This window comes from Agelaius phoeniceus, chromosome Z, assembly GCF_051311805.1.
Source record: "Agelaius phoeniceus isolate bAgePho1 chromosome Z, bAgePho1.hap1, whole genome shotgun sequence".
NCBI classification, from domain to species: Eukaryota; Metazoa; Chordata; class Aves; order Passeriformes; family Icteridae; genus Agelaius; species Agelaius phoeniceus.
This window is the reverse complement of record NC_135303.1, coordinates 79,164,554-79,183,788: the sequence shown is the minus strand read 5'-3', so window position 1 is coordinate 79,183,788 and position 19,235 is coordinate 79,164,554. Positions and strand designations below refer to the sequence as shown.

The following is a 19,235-nucleotide window of genomic DNA, read 5'->3' as shown; positions in this document are numbered from 1 at the left end:
CAGTGTTTTCAAACTGTCATTTAAAGATGTGGCTTGTCTCAGTTCTTCCTGAACATCTAATAGACCATGTGTGATCATTTTCTTTTGGTATTCCCAACATTCTGTCTGCAGTCTGCACATTTGAGGCAGCTGTTTTCAACTTCTTTCTCTTTTAGAATATATTTTTATAGGGCTGGCAGAAGGAAAAGGATAAAATTTGGCTAAGGCCTGCATGACAACAGCTCCTCATGAATGGATTCTCTTCTGGTTCTTTATTGTATAAATTGTTCTCACAAGACCTTAGGCAGGCAGATTTGCTTATGCTTATTTGATCTGGCTAATATCAGTTTGTCAGACTAAGCAAGGTGTTTTACATCTGCTGCTATGCTGCTGATAACCACAATTTGCTGAAATAATAACATTTGATCCAGAAATCCTGGAGTCCTGGCTAGGACTGGGAGGGTAGGTAACCAAAATAAGGAGCTACATTTAAAAATGATCTTGCTACTCTGCAAAGTTTTATAATGCTGTGGAAAGCCAATGGAAAATTTAATCACTTAATCAGTGTGAGCTCCCATATTTCAAGCCAAAGAAGATACACTATGAAAGAGCACTGAAGAATGTAGAGGTCATAAATATAATGTGCAACACTGTAGGAATTCACCCTGTCTGTCCTTTGGTACTAAAGGACAAGGCTGCTCTTATTGAGCCACCCAGGATGAACAAAAGGTGCTGAGAGAAGGTTTCAGAGTGCTTATATTAACATTGTGCCCACATGCCTGACACTCCAGTCTATCATCCCAGATTCTCCAACACTACTCAGCATGAATACTATTCCTTAAATATCCCTCCTTCCTTGGATTTTCAGTGGAGGAAAGTACTGCATGCCCACAAGCAGTCATACATTCCCATGTGGACTGCAGAAGACACTACATCTGAAAGTTATTTTTCTGTTTCTTATGTAAAGTTTTTATAATCTGGGACTTTTCATAATTAATGGTTAAACCAAGGCACTGGTGTAGAAATAGCTATAATTGCTGAGAGAGTTTAGCAGAAGACTCTTCATTTAAATAAAATCTCATGTTCTTGAAAATGTCTTTCTTGATTTTTTAATACAATAACCTGCACTAATATCATAGAAGTCCCATTATTGTACAGCATTGGAGTCCAAGGTGATTTTGGCAGAGGTATTGCAGAGAATATAGATAAGTCTGTAAGTCCAAATCTGCTGGGCTGCACAGTTTACCCTTGCAAGACTCTACAGTACTCCCCTATGATATTTCATTCATTAGTGCCTCCCTAATCCCTAGGGAATTATTTAAATGGCCAAGATAAATGTATGTTTAAGAGCTGCTCTTTATGGTAGTACAGTGTTTAAATCAGCTTCTTTTCCAAACTGAGCACTTATGGCTATTTCAGATCAATCTCATTACTGGTCTGGTTTGAATATCTTAATTTTCTGCTTTTAATGCACAATAAGTAAATGCAAGTTGCTTTCCAAATGTAGCTAATGTAATAAAACCCCTTATCAAAGTGTTAACATCTATTCAGATGGTAACAGCCCATCTAAACCCTGTTAGCCAAACCATCTAAATACATTTAGCTGTGAATGTAGAGAGATTACCTATATAGTACTTGATTAATCTCTGCCTGGATACAGTTTCCAATATCACCATGAAGAAGCTTATTGTGCCATTTATTACTGCAATGGGCATGCAGCTAGGAGGAAAATGGGGGGGAAAAGCTATTTTCATGTACAAAAAAAGAATGGCCGTATGATATCTGGTCCTCACTCCTACAAAATCCATCCAGAATCCACAGCCACAAGTTACCACCCATTAGCTCTGAAAAGCTACATTTTTTATTTATTATGACAATTAAATATCTACTGTTTGATTACCGAATAAATCATCAGAAACAATATCTTAACAAATGTAGGTTACTATTAGACAATAGATTATAAAAGTTACACTGGGAAAGTCAAGATTGGCTGTACATTCCATTATTTTTGTACTTAAGGTGTAAACAATTTGTGATGGTGAAAATTCACTCATGAAGGTAAAAATTATGAAGATTTTGCTGAATCACTAACATGTAAGCTTCCAATTTTAACAGAAGTCACAAATGCTCTAATGGCCTATGGGTTTTGACTGAAATATGTGAGAAAACAATTAAAATTTACAAAATATTTGGAAGAAAGGATAAAGTGACTGCCATGTGCATAGCATTCTCTTAAACACATGCAATGGCTTTAGTTTATTTCAAGTGGAACCAGTATGGGTCCCCTTTTCTTTTCAGAAAAATGATGAGACAGAAACTTAGTGATATCAAACAAATTTATACAGTTTTTTAAAGTCTCAGTGTATAGACAAACTTAAAGGACTTAAACTTTTCCGGGATTTGTTCCAGCTGTCCCTAGCAAATATGAACTAGCTTTGATATTGGCTTTGATATCTTGCTGGGACTCATTACATATATTATGTCAGTTTTACTTGCAATTGCAATATTTCTCCAATAAGTATTTCCCAAATGGCACCCTGTTTTGGTCGGATCAGCAAGGTGTGATCCTACTCTGTATCTGGATATTATTTATATACACACAGGTACAGGTTAGGATTTCTGTTTCCAGCTGTGACTGTCAGTTGTCCTGTAACTCTACAGTAATTGCAATAGTGGCACTGCTGGCAAAACAAAAAGCTTTGTACTGAGTCTGCAAAGCCTCAGCGTTGGGGCTTGTAATGCTTGCTTCACATGAACTTCCCTTGGCCTGGCTGGAGCCTCATTCATTCTTACTTTAGCTTAACAGCAACTTTTCTAATGCCTATATGTAATTTCTTTTACTTTTCTTCATATGGTGTAGCTATGTTATTATATAGGTAGTATAAAACAATATAGTCTTCACAGAATAAGAGATTTATGAGGACAGTATAAAGATAAACTGTGGACAAAGAGAGTTGTGGTATCACAGATGAGGCCTTGAGAAATGGGATCAGAGGACCTGATACACAGGCAGGTCACAAGCTGGCACTGGAGACCTCTTCACTATCTTACAGGGCTCAGGATGGGGTTAGGACAAAGGGAACAAAGAGTCCATATGAGCAGCCACATGAAAACCACCACACATAGTATAATGGAAGTAGCATGAACTTACAAAAAAATGAAGAGAAATCAAATTGTAAAAAACATATGAGCAAATTTAATAATTTTGTAAGGCAGGTCATCTAGCAAGGGACAGGAGACCATCAATATCAACAGCACATGGCAAAGGACATAAGATGGTGATGACCAGCTGTGCATTTCATTAGTACCATCAAATGGTTGCTGTCAACATTAGGAATCTAAGAGGCAATGAAAGGGTTTGGACAAAATGAAAAAAGGGCATAGACATCAGGAAAAAAATTTATATGAATTTTAATTTCATTATTTTGGAACTTCTTTTCTGTAACAGTGTTAAATTTCTTTTTTCATTAAAATACATAATCTCTAATAATATCTTTCTGATTATATTTTTAAGATTTCATTTATACTAGCAATAAATTCATAGCTTTCTGTATTCAGTGCGTTTTCTATTTGTCCTTAATAATCCCACAATCTGATTTATAAAACAGGCTGGAAGAATTGATATGTGATTAGATGTGACATTGCATACTGAGCTGTCAAAATCTGAACAGGTTAACTCGGATGTTCTTGAGTAATCAAATGGAAAATTAGGGTACATCCTAAGTGTATTGAATTGTGACTGGCCACCACAGGTACAGATCTGATCTTTGCAAAGCAGGAGTTCATTCTTGGTTCAGTTAACCAAGTTGAAACTTCAGTGTGTGTGTTGACAGATTTGATTTTCATGGTGAATGAATCTTGAGTACGGTAAAATACTAAGCTGTTGTTTGTAGGACATGAAAACCTTGATAGCTTTCTAAAATCCTTTTGCTGTTTCAGCAAAGGTATTCACCTTATGGGTAATACACTTCCTAATTTGGGGGTTTAAGATCTAAAGTCAGAAAAATTAATTCTGGAAAACAAGACTGCAACACAAAGATCAGTGAAGCTGGGTGCCCTCCAAGTGGTGGCATCATAAATTTAGCATGTTGGTTGGTGGAGAAGGCAGAAATTCCTTGATGCTGGGCACATGAGTCTGATGCACAGATGGAGGGTCTGAACAACCTGAAGGTACCACAATGATTCTGAAGCTATAAAATCTTCCTAGGAATTCAAATCAGACTGAGAGTGATGTACCCACATGGCATGGGGATGGTGATAGCCTGGGTGGCTCTCCTCATGTTGTTCAGAGCACAGTCCTTCCTCAGGAAGGATCAGGAGCAGACAGAGGCACTGAGTTGGAATTGAACAGACAAGGTTAGTACAGACAGGAGGTGTGCTAAAATGACTGGGAAACATCTTGAATTAGTGGATTAAGTTTTATATGGATTATTCAGGGAATAATATGTACTTTTTTTTGGTACCAATGCTGTTTTCTTGGTCTTCTTTTTGGTTGGGTTTTGGGTCTTTTAAAAAAATAGATGTTCCATACAGTACTTCTTCTGCAGTTCCTTTGTTCAATATAAGCTTAATTTTGTACATTAATTTTCTGATGCTTTGGGAATTTACTGAGAAAAATGAAATTCTGAGTTAGATTCTTAGTCAATAAGAATGTAGTATTTATTTTTCAATTTCATTTGTTGATTAAAAAGGTATTATTAATGCTTTCCTTTGGCTGCTTTTCCATTTTGTTCCTCCAACTACATGATTCAATTACTTTTATTTTAGAATAATTTTTATTTCATTCTTTTTCTTTGCATAGAGTAATGTGTGCATTATGAAAACTGTTGAATAGTCAAGACTGAACTCATTCTCCTTATTGCACAATAATCTATTAATAACTCCACTAGAAAGAGAGTGAATCTCAAGTGAACCTACTCCTTTTATTCATGTGTTAAATAAGATCTTGCTGAAGCCTCAAATTCATGTCCATCAAGGTAACTGGAAACAGCTGAAGTGTGTGATGACAAAAAATGAAGATTCATATCACAAGTGCATATTACACAAATTTCATAGAATATCAATAAAAGTAAAATTTATGCTCATTTTTAAAGATATATTAAGTCTCCTTATAACAAAAACAAGATTAAGCAATAGTAACATTTATATGCCCAGCTCCTGATGGATTTTTGGTCATGATGGGAGTCTGGGGGGCCAGATTTAGTAAGAGGTTTAAGTACCTAAGGAGCAATTAGGTAATGAGATTTTTCAAAGGTGTCCCAGTGCCAACGACTGCACAGGCAAAGAGTAAAATTAATGGTACATTAGTGGTTAAGGTCTGTACCACTTGTGTTCCATACTTTTCAGCCATTAGACAACTCTTTAGAGCTTAAGTCTCTCAGCTTATTTATCAGTAAAGCACCTTGTACGGTTACATACTCCCTCACACATAATTAAATATCACTTTGACCAAGGAGAGGGACTATGGATATATTCCCAAGATAACACAGTTCTCTTGCAGTTAGCAGGGACATTGTTGTCTCTCTGCTGGAATGAATGTCTTCATGAATGTTAATCCAAGTAACTCTCATGAATGTTAATTTAAGTAACTCTTATGTGCAGGTAACCCACATGTGCACAGAAGCATTTTTATGGATCAGGCTGTGAGAGGCTCTGCCACTGTTCCCAATAGTTCAGGTGGTGGAACCACCAATAGATAAGAGCAAATCACCATGATGGTGTGCATGCTGACACTTTTCAGTTAGAGGTTGTATTTAACATTTTATTTTGGCAAACCACAACATGAATTTCTATCAGTGGGATTGAAGAAAATTGGAGAGACATTTAATCCATACAGTAACTTTATTGCAATATATATAGTCAAGCTTAGCTGAGACCTATTGTATTGACATTTTTTTGATCACAATTCAGTTTTCATGGCACCAGGCCCATTGGCAACAGGTGGGGTACATGTGTCTGAAATAGGAAAAAAATCTTTGATCAAGGCTTAGCCTCTTCTCCCAAGTAAAAAGTTGCTTCACTTGCACCAGAGAAGGTTTATATTAGATATTAGGAAAAATTTATTCACAGAAAGGGTTGTCAGGCACTGGAGAAGGCTGCCCAGGAAAATGGTTGTGTCACCATTCCTGGAGCTACTTAGAAGACATGCAGATATGACACTGGTTTAATGGTTTAATGGTGGACTTGGCCAAGTTAAGGGTTGGACTTGGTGATCTCTTGGTGATCTTTTCCAATATAAATGATTCTATGATTTATGATTCTGTGAAAAATAGTCATAGAACTTTATAGTTAATATGCAAGCACGATGCTATTAGTTTTCTTGGAAATTTTTAACATGGAAAAACAAAATTGAAACGCAAGGCATATGTTGAATATGTTTAGATATTTTGGCTTCAAATTAGCAGAATTTTTCCCATCATTGCAATTATTAGAGGGTTTATTTTTGCCATTCTACAAGTCATGTGAAATGCCTTTTGGAATTTAAGTGCATCTTAACATCCAAGCCAAGTGTAGAAGAGCATGGTGAAATCCAAATTCTGCACACTCCAAAGTGAACTGATTGAAGGCTCAGAAAATATACACCTGGATGCTGAAAGCAGAACCAGGTTGCTGAGCTCAGAAAATTATGTCATCCCATTTCCAATACCTTAATCCATTTACTCCTTTAGTTTCCATTAGTGATCCTGTCATACAGAGAAATGATCAAACCTACTTTCAATGTTCTTTGATCTCATTGAGATACTCTCAGAAACATTCAGTATAATTTAATAATACCTTCCTTAATTTAATTTCTTCAAACATACACAAAATTTCATACCTACAAAGTAAGAGCAATGTCAAGTTTTGGACAATATCAGGCTAAATGACATGGATTCTAATTCTTAGGAAGTGGCAAGGAAAGTTTTGCTTGCAACAATTTCTGAAGATTAATACTGACTTTATGCAGGCAGCAGATTTTCCTTCTGAAGGAGGGATAAGTGCACATAAGTTTCTTGGATTTTTATATATATTTTATATATTAGCCTTTTCAGTCTAGTAACTTTATTGAAATAGTGAAGAAACCACTTTGAAAAGGCAATGGACCTAGTGCACTGTGTGCTTTGACCGTGAATAAAGTAGAATGACTTTATTTGAGGGAGCACTTTGCATTTCCAGAGTTAAGTAGTAGAGAAAACAAATCGCACCATGTGCAACAATGTACCCATTAGCCAGGTTTGAGCTGTTTAGAGTGGTTAGGAAGAGAAAAGTAACTGATAAACAATTATGAGACAATTCCAACTAACTTGTGTCCAAGGAAGTGCAAATCAAATGTGAAATCACTGAAATATGGTACTCACCACATTCAAAATGTGATTTTAACTTCCACAAAAGTTAATGGGTGATTAATGTCACTAGGTCACAGATTTTTCTGGGGGGTAGGAGGGGGAATGTAAGTTATTGCAACACACTTTAAGTACTTACAGTACAAATAACTTGGTAATGACAAGTAGTGACAATGTTTTGGAGAATCTGGATATATTCCTTTTCACACTTCATTATTTATAACTATCATTTTGCACAATCCTAAACTTCAAACGAACAAACCAAAAAAAGTATGGATTTAGAACTATAATTATGAGACAGTAGGTCATTAAAGTGGGCTTGCCATGATATGAGAAGCATGGAGTCAGAAGAAGGAAAATGAAAGACTTTTTGGCAAGGTACTCCTTGAAAAACAGTTGTTAGTGTCATAACCTCCTTTCATTAGCTTTTTTCTTAAAAACTAAGATTCTTGTGGATTTGGTTTTGCAGAGGTTTTATCACATATCATAATATCTAACGCTGAAATGAGTTAACAGACTCTAAAATAGGATATTAGTTTTTCAAGTATTTCAATACCTATCTTGCATCCAACTGGTAATGTGGAGACTGAGCATTTCTGCACCTTTTAAATGCATTCTGAGAAGATAAATCTTAAAGTCACCAAGAAGCTTATTTTGTGTAATCTTGGTAAAGTCAGCCAGAAAGTTTTAATGCATGCCTCTTAGCTGAATTATCTGCAGGAAGATGTTTACTTAGCAGATAGACCTAATGGGCAGAAGGCAAGCTTAGCAAAAGTGGCATTTTAAATATGCATTTAGAAATATCCTTACATGTTTTAAGTTAGGCATCTAAAGTGCACGTCTATCTGGAAAAATCATAGTAGAAATTAATTTGTGAACAATTCTCAGTGTCAATCAAAAAAAAAAAAGTCATCTGAAAGGAACCTCTAACTCCTACTCAGAGTGGAGATAATTCCAAAATTAGAGATGTTTGTTCATGGCCTTATTCAGCTTCGTTTTGAAAATCTCTAATGATGGAGATTCCAGTCTCTGTGAGAAACCTTTTTCATTGCTTAATGAAACTGACTTTCTTACCTTGCTTGCGACCTTTGGCTGCTGCCTGCCCTATTGCTCTGCACCCTGGAGATGAGTTTGCCTCTGCTTTCCCAGTAATTTCCCCCAGAACTCAGAAGGCTGCACTGAGATTCCCTCTCCTCCACCTGCATCTCCTTACAAGTTACCTGCTGACCTCACTTTCACAGCTCAATATCCACAGAAGTGGATAACCTTTGCCACCACAAGAGTACTCTGCTGTCACGTGGTGCAACAGGCACTGGAGATGGTAATTTAGCACTCTGAAAGGATTACAGGATTCCAGCAGACTTGAATTTTAAGAATCGACTTGAATTAATAGCAATGGCATAAATTTAAAATCTTCTAGGATTTAGCTGGAAAAGAACAGAATAATTTTTTTCCTGCAACTTTTCCACAGAATTTGCCTATGCACAGTTCTACTCATGTGGTCACATGGAGTATCTCCATTATTTCTCATGGAATTAAAAGTTAAGCATTCAAAGGGTGCTCCTCACATCATCAAGTCAAATCCTCTTTCAGGGTTATAATCCCAGAAACACATTTAGTAGAGCTTCTTGTAAAATCTAGCTCAGGCTTATGTTTCCGGTGCTTGCACTAAGAAGTGGTTCCACTACCCTGATGGTTAAGAAAGTATTCTAATTCTCAGACTAGATGTATTCAGCTCAAGTTTATAACCATTCGTAACTGTGCCAGTGTTGCCTTTTAACTGCAATAGCTCTTTATCCTCCCCAGTAATAACAGTCCTGGTGTATTTATAGATACATCCCTTCTTAGCCTTTCATTTCCTGGTTTCAAAAACTGAAAATCACAGAGTGCAGCAGAGAATCTTTTCTAAAGTGTTGTAGAATTGTATTCACCCGTCTTATGATTCCAGCTGTTTAATGGCTCCCCCAGTGTCTCTCACCACCTGCACTGCTTCCTTTTACCTCACTCATTAAACACCTGACCTTACTGCTTCTTTTGCAATGCTGAGAAGTTTGATTTTGCCTCATATATGTTCTGAAAAGGCTGTGACCATAGGACTACTAAGACAGCAGTTTTGTTTCATCCTCCTTTTCTCTTAGAAACTCAAAGTTACTCATGTTTTGGGTGGGTTTTTCCCCCTTGTCAGCTGCAAATAAAATAGATATATGTGATAGATGAACAATAGAACAAAAGTGAGGTGATCAAACCTGTTTCTGTGATACAGGTAATAACTGTGAATCTTCTTGTCAGAGCTGTCATGAATTATTTGAGTGAAATTCTCAGGAACATTTCTTGTACTGGAATTTGAGATGGAGAAGCAATTCCTTCCCCAAAAAGTTATTGATCCTGATTTTAAAAGCAGTTTTAAATGTTTTAAACACTGAACCATTTCTGTTAGTAGAAAAACCTGAAAGGGCAGATATGCAAGTGAGAGTCCCAGCATCACTAGAATAAATTTCGCAATATGGTGCAAAATCTATGGAATGGTTGTACAGAGATGTTCAACATGGATTACAGAAAATTAATTCTGTCTCCACAGCATGGATGGATGAAGAAATCCCACCATCAAAAGCTATGAGATTAAGAGAATATCAGAAAAGGACTATGTTAGATACTCCTTACTAATTATTCAATATCAACCTTTCAAATTAGTTGGAAAACTGTTCTGTATGAAAAACTGTGAAAAGTGATCAATTTCTAGGAAAATAGATTTTGCATTAAGGTACAGAAACTATGATTCTCCTGCTACTTTCTTCTTTTTTTTTGCAATTCTGAAAGTACATTTTCCATTCCACTTAACGTTAAAGAAAAAGATATGTATAATGAGGGTGAAGACAGCAGCAAGCTTGATGGGAGAGCACCATCATAACTGTATAAATGAATTTTATGAATTCACATTTGCAAGTGAATTATGTACCTCTAAATTTCAGTATTTCTACTGGTATCAGTAATAAGCATATAAAGCAAGTTTCACTTTAAATGGTGGCAAAGTTGTGTCTTAATATTAATAGACATCTGGTGAAGTTCTTTTAAGTGTATTAGTGTATTAAGTGTAAAGGATTAGTTACTTAAAATACTTACTTTAGAACTTGTAGTTTTTAAAAAATTAATTTCGGGGAGGGGATTTGGGGATTTTTTTCTGCATTTTTATGAAGTTTGGGTTTTCACAGTTTTAAAAGTGGATTTTATTTGTTTCTACTAAGCACTAGTAGGTAATTCAAGGACACATTAATTAATCTCATCCTACAATGTGTAGTCATCCTGCTAGCTGGAGAAAAAAGGGTTGTGGGTGTTTTTTAATATGCAAATACCATGGCTCCTCTGAAATTCATTTGTAAATGAACATTTTTCATTCAGACAAAATGCTTAAGGCTAAGATATTAATATCAAGGACAAGGGATATCCTTACCTGACAAAATAATGCACCCACTTGGAAATATAAATAGATCCAAATAGTCATCTACTGGATGTAGACTTAGATCTACATCATGTTTTCCTACTTACATATTGCATATCTTACATCTCTTGTGCATCTTGATGCACTTGCAGCAAAACGATATTGGATGTTGGCTGGATATGAAGAACAGGAGCAACATTTAATTTGAAAAGGAGACTGTAGCTGTTTTGACCAATTGAAATATTGGACATTTAAACATATATTTATATTTTCAAAGTCCTGCATGGGGGACTATTTTACTAATAAATCTTCTCATCCTCCCATAAAAACAGAAGCTGAGGTTATGTTTATGTGAGAAAGTATCTAACCCCCAGAGGAGCACACCTCTCAGGCTGATGACAGGTTAAAAGCAAAAGTAACTGGCCTTTAGGATTATGATTTTTAACATAAAGAAAACACATTCAACTAATCTATGATACCTGAGACATGGAGGTTTACTATTCTGAAGCCCATGCTATGCACCCCTGCTTTGTGATTATTTTGACATAAACATTAAGAGAGGAAATTCTAGGATTTTGCCTTTTGTACAAGATACAACAAAAGCCCGACATGAGCTCATACTATTCTACCACAAGCCAGCTTGTTTGTCTCAAAATCTAAGTGCCAAAATACAACCCTCCTAAGTTTAAAACTTCAGTGGTAACAGATAACTTTCCTTTGCCTAATCAAGTTTTCACTTTAAGTTTCTTTCCTGCTATTGAATCACACCTGCGTGTAGCAAGAAAACACATGGGCTGCTCAACAGCTCACTGATATAAACTAATGAACACTGGTTTGTCTGAAGCACAGCAAATGCAACCAACTAAAACCACTGGAGTGAAGAGCTGTGACTTTCGATTGAGCTAACAATATTTATAGCTTCCTTTTCCCAGATATTTGATTTAATCTGTACTGGTAGATCTTACATAAATAATAGTCCAGCTGACACTGTTTCCTGGCTAAAGTAGTGAAAATGAAGGTGTGAACCTAAACCCATAACTTTGCATTTTCATTGTACTGCTTCAACTATTATATCACTATACTTTTATTTCTGAATGGGAATTTAAACACACTGCTCTTCATCTTAAAATGCAAAGTTTTAAGATCAAAAATTATATACAGAACTATTCGTATTGTTAAAATAAGACCTCAGCTTTTGAAACATAGATTTCTTTCTTTTGAGAGATAAGTTTTGTAACATTTCTGCTCTATATGTTAATATTCTACAGAAATGCAATGTGTCCTCTAGTTGAATATACTGGCCATCAGGCTCCAGAGACATTATGGTTTTCCTTGTTTTCCCTTTCTCTGTTCCTGTGAATTTTGAATTATCCTGCTTTTTCAGGAAAGCACAATTTTCCTGAAGAAGAAGCCAGTCACTGCAGGATATTCCTTCACCTGATCTGAGCCGTGGGTTTAGCCACCCTCTGGTTGATACAGTTCCTTCCTCTGCAGGTAATCATCCAATCCATTATGGCATGGTGCAAGAAGGCAGGCAGCCACCTTCATACAGATTTTTAAAAGAAAACATATTGGCTCTGTTCTTCGAAAAGAATGGTTCAAGATGACAGCTTTAGCATAAATCTGTAGGCTAGGGGGTCCCAAAAAGGTAGAGGCACATCCTGATAGCTCTGGATCAAGAAATCCAGCCCCATGGAGATGGGATTTCAAAATAGAACCTTTCCTCCATGTTTCTGGTTCTTCACTACAGGGTCCATTCCTGCTGAATATCTCCTTTCTGAAGTGCCTGATGTCCCTGGGCCCTAAGATGCATCCTAAGGCTGAACAGCGCAAAACTAAAAAAGGTGGGTTTACTTTTTAAAATTTCGCTTTAGGCTACAGAAACAATTTGTTACTTGTAAAAGGGCTTAGGGTAACAGTGCAGGTATCAAAACATCTGTGTGATGATCATAGTGGTGGGGCACTAAGGGTGATGGAGATGAAAAACTCTTTTTCTGTTTATTATGATGAGTACATTAGTTGCAGATGTAGTTAATACTGGATTAATCAGCTCAGACTCTTAGAGCAGTTTCATGTTGCTTTAAATTATGTTATCCATGAAATTTTCACCCTTCCTGAGAAGTTGTGAGTAGCATTTCTCTTCAGTTCCAACCCTAAGGCTGATCCTGAAAAATCTAAATTAATTTTCATATTGGCACATATTTATAATAAAATTAATTTTAATAATAGTCTTTAAAAATTCTTAATTTTATCTTAGTATATTATTGTTCCTTTTTTACTAAACTTCAGTCACAGACTTAAATTTCCCATTTATCAGCCTATTTCAATCATATACCATTTACAAAAGTCCTTGGGAGAAAATACCTAGGATGGAATAGATCAGATATTTCAGGTCCAAATGGCAACAAATACCCTAATAGTTTAAGTAGTATTTTTTAAGATCTCTTTCATAAAGAAAGGACATCATTCACTGGTCACCACAGTATGTCTGGAGAAAAGGACATTACAATTCATCTCAGACTGCCAAAAGCAGAAAGTATATTTTAGACAGTAAAACAGCTGCACTTATGTCTAGAGGGGGACAGATAAGAAAGGCTTTTCACAAAAGTGATTTACAGAGATTGTGTTAGCTAACTGTTCAGGTCTGATCAAAATTAGTCCTGATCCTTAGCTGAACTTTCAGCTGGACACAATATTTTGCTCTGTCTACTATGATTTTTCCACAGGTGCTCCATATATTCCTGGTGGATGCTAACCCATAAGATTCAGTACTGGTCAGTGGCAGCAAGAGAGGCAGTCCAGGGTCTCCTGAGTCAACAGTGGGAGGCCATGGCTCAGGATAACATGCTTTATTCTTTTTCTTAGGAGAATGTGTTCTGAATAGCTGAAGGCAAGAAATGTCATGGTAAAATGTGTAGGCCATAGAAAGACAGCTTTACCATATTGAAACTGATAAAGCAATGGTAATCTATTTTCTGGGTTGTTTGCTACTTATTACTTAAGCTGTTTCAGGTGATCTAAAATATGCAGCTTTTGGTGTGGGGGTTATGTGGGGGAATGTTTTTTGATCATAAATAACATAAATATTTTGTATTTGTGGCTCACAGCACTCTAAGTGGCTTGCAACTAAAAGACATTAAATTAATTTTTCAGCTTTCTGTGTCCAGCCAACTGAGAAAATGATGCTCCAGAGCCCTTCAGTTCCTGTCTAGTCTGAAAACACTACATACAGGGAAGAAGAAATTAATTCCACCCCAGAAAACCCCTGGCATTACTGTTTTCTATTTCCTGCCAATAGTATCTATCTATTTAAAGAAAAACAAACAGTACCCTTAGTAAATGAAAGGCATACATACAATTACAATAACTTAGATAGACAGCAAAAACCTTGTATTAAAATGTACTGGATGTGTGCATATAAATACTCCTCTTAAATAGAAGATATAAAACTGGTACTGTTATATAATTTATGTATTAATAATGGTAATGAAAAGAAGGAAGTAAGGGAAAGCATATTGGAAGAAACTCTAATATATGCATGTAGCTTTTCCTGGCAGACTTACAAAGGGTTGTACTGACTTTGCAATAGTTATATGCATAAGCTCTTCAGGGACCTTGATCCTGAATTGCTCCACACCGACATAAATATTATTACAGGCACGAACTGTCACAGTGGAGCTCTCTACAAGAAAAGTCAAATAGGGATAACAAGTTATTTCTCAACTTTCTCAAAATTTACTTGCAATTTCTATGAGCAGCAAAAGTAGACTAGGTATTCATTATCACAGGGAAGTAGACAGCAATTGATCATAAAAGATCAAATAATCCATGAGTAAAATGCACTTTGTAGTAGCTTTATTCATGTTTTCTTTTTCTAGAACTAAAGAGCAGCTGTTCCAATTAATGTGATTTTTTTTTCTCTTTTATTGTTATAGCTTTTGAATTTTTCTGGAAACAGAGAGATACACATTATATGAAGTGTAATCAATAGCAGAGTTGAATTGAGGTTGGAAAACATTGAAAATATTTCAGTTTTGTGAGAAAAAGAATGGTGATTACATGGCCATATGTGCCATGAATTCCACTGCTACTGAATGAAACCAATACCATTATGTACCTTTTTATACACTCTGTTACCTTGAGTCTGCAAAATGAGACATCACTCTTCCCCCATCTTTCAAATGGGTAAAAAACTGGTCTCCAATACCTTACAGGAAGTCTTCCAGAAGTTTAACTTCCAGACTGGGAGGAAAAAAAGGAAAATAAAAATTTGGCCTACTAAAAGAAAACTGCCTCTGTATATAGACAGAAAACAGGTGACTAGAGTTAGGGATTCTGAAGCTAAAGGGATCATTTGAATGTTAGCCTGGCTTTCTGTATAGGGTTTTTTTTCTTGTTTATAATTACTTCTTCTTTATTGGGTGTGTTTTTTGTTGTGGTTTAAAAAATGTTCCTTTTCTTCACTGGCTGAGTTAATATTTATTCATTTGCTCTCCTGAAAGCATTTTATTTTTTCTTTGAATTTACTTGTATCAGGTTTAGCTTACTTGAGACCTGCAGTTATGTGAGGCTAAAGAGGTTACTTTATCCTCTTGATGGTAATTGCCTTTTTAACACAGAATTTCAAAGGCAGAATTAAAACAATTTTAGTGCCATATTTTTTCTTGCATTATGAGAAAACTATTTTCTGGCAGAGACTTCTGATTGCTGACAAATTCTTTTAGAAATATTACATTTTGTTTCTTGTTTTTATTAACAATTACCTTCCAAGATCTGTAAGCTACCTGTTTTTTTATTATCTTAATTTACATTAATCACACCCTTCACCTTTAATTCTTTATTAAATGAATCCCCTACCAGCTCTTCTCTTTATTCTGTTGGTAACAAACTTCACTTGACTGACCAATAGGATCATCCTGTTGTCATCCTGTTGTGCTGTGGTAAACACAGCATTGTTCCAATCTTGGCATTTCCATTACTTAAAAAAAAAAAAAAAAAAAAAAAAGAGGAAGCTGTGTGGATTTAGTAATTTTACAAGTTTATTCCTATTAATGCAGTCTAGCATACTACCTAATTGCTAATTGCAGAAAGCCTTCAGTAGGTACTCCTTCTGGGAACAGCTTAAATTTCATTAGTATTTTCAAGGAAAAGTATCTAGAGCTGTTTATTCATTTTTTAACCACCAGTTCATTAACAAATAATAAATTGACAAATGAATGAAAGCCTCTTACACAACAACACTGGAATTGCCTGTTTGTTTCATATTCTTGGCAATACAGGCAGTATAATGCCAGCTGTTTGGAGCATGAAAAGGTTTGATCTTTGCAAGCTGCCCCACCTGGAATCTGAGAGCCGTGAGTATGGAGCAGTGACATTTATAACTCTGTGTACCTGGATATTGATTATCCTTGTGTTTCTGAGTTCATACAGGAACAGATGTTAGTTGACATTTTTTGTTTAATCTTACAGACGTGCTGAAATTGCCCTTGGAGATTTGGGTGAATATGGAGAGGCATGTTATTATCAAAAACTGAAACCACGTGGAAATAAGCCAAGAATATTTTTTTACTCTCAGAGAAGTTTAGAAGAATCTGGAGCAATTTCTGATCAATCTTAGCTCATCACTACAAGAATTTTTAGGAATTTTATTCTATTGTGCAAAGCAAAGAGCTTACCTCGCTTGGCATCTAATTGCAGGTCTAGTTCATCTAGATCATGAAATAAAAGGTAAAAAAAAAAAAATCTCTGTTTTCATACAAATATATTGCTATTTTTTTCACAGACACACTGAGAAAGACACTAATTCTCCATCTAGACTGTAAGCTCCTTCAGTATATTTCCCAGAGCCTCCCATTAGCATGGCAACTCATAAACCCCACATATCTTCTGAACAAATTTGAGGTTTTTAACAAATCATTATTCTAAAGATTGCATTTTTACATGCCACTGGTTATGCCTGGCCTTTTGTAATTACTGAATGATTCATGGGCTGTTTGGAAGAACACACATATGCACACAAATATTTATAACTCTATACGTTTTGTTAAGCAAGGTTGTTGACCTCCTTTAATCAAGAAATTTAAAGGCTTTGTGCTGACTTTTGAATTTTACTGGTTGTTTAAGACACAATCAAGGCTTGAGTGGGATTTAAGATGGGGGCTGTGACCACTCAGCTGCAAAACTGAGCTCTGTGCCCTTTGGTGTAGCCTCTGAGTGCATATTAGCTCTAATAATGAAATTCCAGGAGTCTGTGGTGTTTAACCTGTGGTGTTGGAGGAAGAGGAATATGTTTTCTGAGATCAGGACCTAAAGAGTAACACCTTTTTCCTGACCATGTTTGAAGACTGGGGAAAGCTGAGTCTCAAAGAGTACAGTCAGTGTCTTGTAATGGATTTCTGGGTGGCTGCTCATGCAAGTATTGCCATTTAAGCCTACAGCATCACTAGGCACCCTGATGTTTCAAAGCCACCCCTGTTTACCACATTTTGGAGCAACAGGGCCTTCATATCTGCTTGATGACCCTATCAAGTTTTTAGGAAATGCTTTCAACATTGTTCCTAAACATAGGTAATAAACTTACATACATATTCTCAGCATCTTACAGTTGTTGATGTTTGCAGAGCCATTCATTCACACATGACTTGTAGCTGTGACAGGTCTGCATAAAGAAACACAGCCTTTTACCACAGACCACTTGACCTGAGAGAGCAAAATTAACAGGACACACACCACATATCCCACAATTTAGTGACTGAGTTCTACATGGCAAACACCATCTTTACATAAAGACAATTTCCAGACAATCAGATCTACAAGAGACGTGAGTTTTCAAACTCAGGATTCCTGAATTTTTGAAGCAGTTGAGGGAAGAAAATGCTCCATCTTGCTCCTTGCATGTTTTCCTCTTGCTCCTTGCATGTTTACCTCTTGCTGCTTGTATGTTTACCTGTGCTCTGAACGACTTTGTATTCCTAGCTTTTGCTAGTTTTTAAAAGATGTATTAAAAAACATTTACCTGCTGTGCATGAGGTCTCTTGACCTGAATATTCAAAATGCTGTCTCCTTTTCTTGGGATGCAACATTGTGTGAGCTAACACACAAGCACAGCCTTCTGGCACAATGATACTAATATCTGTATGTCTTACTCACTAAAAAATAAAAGCAGAATAAAATTTAAAAAAATAATTCTACTGCTTGTGGGTAAAGCAAACAAACATTTCACTGCAGCATACCTCTGCCTTCTTGCAGAATAGAACTGATGGACTAAAAGGCAGTATTCTGGAGATCTGACCAGCCCTTCTACTCTGGTTGTAATGCTAAAGCTCTGCGCAGCTCTGGGCTTGAGCAAGTTGTAGCTGTATTTCTTGAGATACATACTTTCCTAATAAGACATTGTAACATTTATACTTTTATTTAGATGGAAGGAAAGCTGTTGAAGATAAAACCCATTTTTATTTCTTTCTTAAAGGACAAAAAGCAGTATGTAAGCCCTGTTTTTTCTGTATCTGGTGCCTTACTCCATTTTTCCACTGGTTATCTCATAGAAAATTAATTCTCCAAGACCACAGGTTTATTAGAGTCAAACATAGAGAAACTTAAACCAGAATTTTTACTTAAATGTTTAGACTCTTATTACACTTGACAAATTTGCCAGAATAAGGCCACAGCCAAAAGGAGAAAATCTAGCAAGAGTTAAAATTATTTATATCCATTACATCTGAGTGAAAGGCAAAACTCCATTGGTATGGAATACTTAGAAATACAGCCAATCAGCTAAGGGCATCTTTTCAGATCTGCTTGCAACATAGCAAGGAGTTTCTTATTAAGGAGAAAGTGAGACCCAACACCTGTATCTGTTTTAATCTGTGGAGGATTTCCAGGACTCCCTGTTCCTCTGTGTTCTCCATGAAGACTATGTGTTTATAACAGTAACAATCACCTATTTTGCTAGGTGCAAAGCTAATTTTCATTGCAGAAGTGGGGATTCTTATGCCAAATACAGCTTGTTCCTGGGCAAGCAACCTCAGTAATGCTGGCATGTATTCAGTCTTCTGGAAATAATATTTTGAGTCCTGGCTGATGTTAAACTAAGTAAGATGGACAGACAAAGCTTCATCTCACTTAAGTAAGCCTGCATTATTCAGAGATTTAAACTATATTAAATTTGTACTAGGAAAATGTCAATGCCTTATGACTAAACAGAAGTACTTTTTTAGTTAGAGAAAGGAAAAGGACAGTCCATCTACCCACCTATCCTTCAGGAAATACCCATGGACTGCTAGAAAGGAGAAGGCAAGATAAGGTAGTCTTCCTGACAGTCTGATAAAAACCTTTAAGAATCTTGGGCTGGGTCACAAAGATTATTTGTGAAGTGTGAAGTCATTCTTCAGAATTGGTATGAAAGTATCATTAGGAATAACACAACAAATTCAGGTCTTCATTATGTTTCATAGAGTTTGATCAACTCCTATGTGAGATAGAGGCAGAAATGAGAAGTC

The 19,235-nt window shown here is 36.1% G+C and overlaps 1 long non-coding RNA gene across 1 annotated transcript in view; it reads left to right on the top strand.

Annotated features, from left to right (window-relative positions):
• LOC143692164 (uncharacterized) overlaps positions 1 to 16,885 on the top strand; it is an 80,926-nt gene extending 64,041 nt beyond the window's left edge. Inside the window, exons 2-3 of the long non-coding RNA XR_013180015.1 lie at positions 12,488 to 12,581; positions 16,207 to 16,885. This is a non-coding gene — a long non-coding RNA (uncharacterized LOC143692164). The remainder of the gene's footprint in view (positions 1 to 12,487; positions 12,582 to 16,206) is intronic.
• The last annotated feature ends 2,350 nt before the right edge of the window (positions 16,886 to 19,235 follow it).